This window comes from Macrotis lagotis, chromosome 1 (assembly GCF_037893015.1).
Source record: "Macrotis lagotis isolate mMagLag1 chromosome 1, bilby.v1.9.chrom.fasta, whole genome shotgun sequence".
In the NCBI taxonomy this organism is placed as follows: domain Eukaryota; kingdom Metazoa; phylum Chordata; class Mammalia; order Peramelemorphia; family Peramelidae; genus Macrotis; species Macrotis lagotis.
The window spans coordinates 429,136,321-429,138,842 of NC_133658.1; the positions used below are offsets into that span (position 1 = coordinate 429,136,321).

General features: G+C 47.7%; 1 non-coding gene across 1 annotated transcript; it reads right to left on the minus strand.

The window, feature by feature from the left end:
- Positions 1-1,461: 1,461 nt before the first annotated feature.
- Positions 1,462-1,535, minus strand: TRNAI-AAU (transfer RNA isoleucine (anticodon AAU)). The gene has a single exon. It is a non-coding gene; the product is annotated as a tRNA-Ile (tRNA).
- Between the last annotated feature and the right edge of the window lie 987 nt (positions 1,536-2,522).

Consider the following 2,522-nt stretch of genomic DNA (forward strand, 5'->3'; position numbering starts at 1 on the left):
CTTATTCCGTTTCAACTTCTGGAGACTGCCCTCTCTGTCTTCCTTATTATCAGAAAGATCCTTTACAAGGACACTCTCCACATCTCTCTTAAGAACATTGACATTATTTGCATGAACTGATGCTGAGTGAGATGAACAGAACCAGAAAACACTGGACACCCTAACAGCAATATGGGGGTGATGATCAACCTTGATGGACTTGCTCATTCCATCAACCAGGGACAAGCAATGGAGAATACCATGTGCATCCAGAGAAAGAATTGTGGAGTTTGAACAAAGACCAAAGAACCTCCAATTCAGAAAAAAAAAAAAGTTATCTTATGTAATTTTGCTATCTCTTATACTTTATTTTTTTTCCTTAAGGATATAATTTCTCTCTCAATACATCCAACTTAGATCAATGCATACCATGGAAACAATGTAAAGACTAACAGACTGCCTTCTGTGGGGGGGTGGGGAGGGAAGGAAATTGTAAAACTCGAAATAAATAAAATCTTTGTAAAAGAAAAATAAAAACAAAAAACAAAAACAACAAAAAAAAGAACATTAGCATTGATTATGCAGCATGAGAAGATGCTGCGGTCTAAGAGAAAGGCAGAATGGAAGTAGCTCAAAGGAAATAGGGAGACGCTCAGTGGGAAGAGTCCACCCCAGGTGTGCACATGGACTACTTGTGATACCACAAAAATTTCTGCTTGGTGAATATGTAGCCTATCTTTGGCCGGTGATCTCAGAGTACATTCCTAACAATACTATCTGAGTCAAAGGGTGTATTTTTTTGCACTTTATTTGCAAAAATTCCAAAATGCATTCCAGAAAATGGTTGTACCACTTCACTCACAGCTACACTCACAGTTCATTCATAAGGTGAATTCTCGCATCTCCTCCATATGCTTTCTTTGCCAATTTCCTGGCTGCCGACCATTTATTAAGCACCTACTATATGTTAAGCTCTGGGGATAAATAAAGATAGTTCCTGCCCTCAAGGAACCAACAAGTCGAAGGAGAAAGACTACATGCAAACAATTAAATTTCGAGAACATATAAGATAAATTAGGTCCTTGAGAACAGCAATTATTGATTGCTTTTATTTATCCCCAAGTTTTTATGAGTTGTGCGGATTTTATAGTATGATCCTCACAGAGTGGGGATGTTTTTGCAAGGGGGGAGGGGTCTTGGGGACTGGAAGAATGGGGCAAGGTTTCTTGTCTAATAAGGGCAATTCGGGGATAAGCAGATACTAGCCCATGCGTCCCAGGGCTGGAGATCATTCAGAAGCCTGCATGCAGGATTTAAACTTCCAGCACCTTCTTCCCCAGAGCTATTTTTAAAGAACACCGGCCGTAGCTAAACCTGGAATATTTTGCTTTTAAATTCTAGCTCTCCCTATACCTTTTCGTTCATTTCTCTTTTAGTAGTGATTTCAGAATTTTAAAAAGAGAAAAAGTTGCCTTGCGCCCGTGGCCCGTACGGGGATCGAACCCGCGACCTTGGCGTTATTAGCACCACGCTCTAACCAACTGAGCTAACCGGCCACTGCTCGCGAGCTCGCCTCTTTGGTCTTTAGTAGAAGACGCAGCCGCTCGGGTTCGGGCTTTCCGCTCATTTTTTGGAGATTTTTGTTGACGTTCTGAATCATCCCGGTCTCGTTCGAGAGTCTTTTGGAAAAGAAGCGGCTGCTCCGGCCCGGAAGATGGAAAACGGAGGCCGGGGGGGCCCGGGGAGCCCTTCAGGAGCTCGGGGAAGGCGGGGGGCAGGCTCCGATGCCCCGACGCAATGCTGCGCCTAGAAGCCGCCCCGCGCCATCCCCCTGCCCAGCGGACGCGGGCACCACGGCGTTGGAAGTTTGCAGCTGAAGCTTCGCACTTGGAAAGGTGGCACCGACTTGGCAGGCAACGAGCGCTTATTAGGCGCCTGCTGTGTGCCGGGTCTAGGGGGGCTGGCAGCCTGCGAACCAGCGGTGTGTCCGGGGGGGCAGAGTGCCACCTGTTGCCCTTCTTGTCCCTGAAGCCCCGGTGCCTACGGGCGTCCTCGGGCTTCCACCCCGCATGACCCATTGGGGGCTTTCTTGGCAAAGTCACCGGGGGGTGGCTTGTCCTTCCTAGGTCCTTTTACTTATGAAACGAGGGTGAGTGACTTGCCCTGGGTCACACGCGGTCTAAGGTCGCATTTGAACTCAGGACCTAAGAACCTGCCTTAGGTGCCTAAACATCTAGGCACATGCTTAGTGAATCTTTATTGACTGACCGGCTGGCCCTAGTCCAAGTCTCTCAGCAACTCCCTCCGGGACTGGGACTCTGATAAAAATCTCTCAGTCGGTCTCCTTCCAATCTGCCTCGGACCCAGGCCACCTTCCACCTGGCTTCTTGCCGGGCACAGCGGTGACCAGCTGCCTCACCTGTTCACAGAGCCTGGCTTCCCCTGGCCTCCAGGATTAAAGTACACACTCCTCAGCTTGACTTTTAAGCAGGCTACGAACCAAATCTGGACCTCCATCTGTTTTTGTACCAATTAAGAGCTAA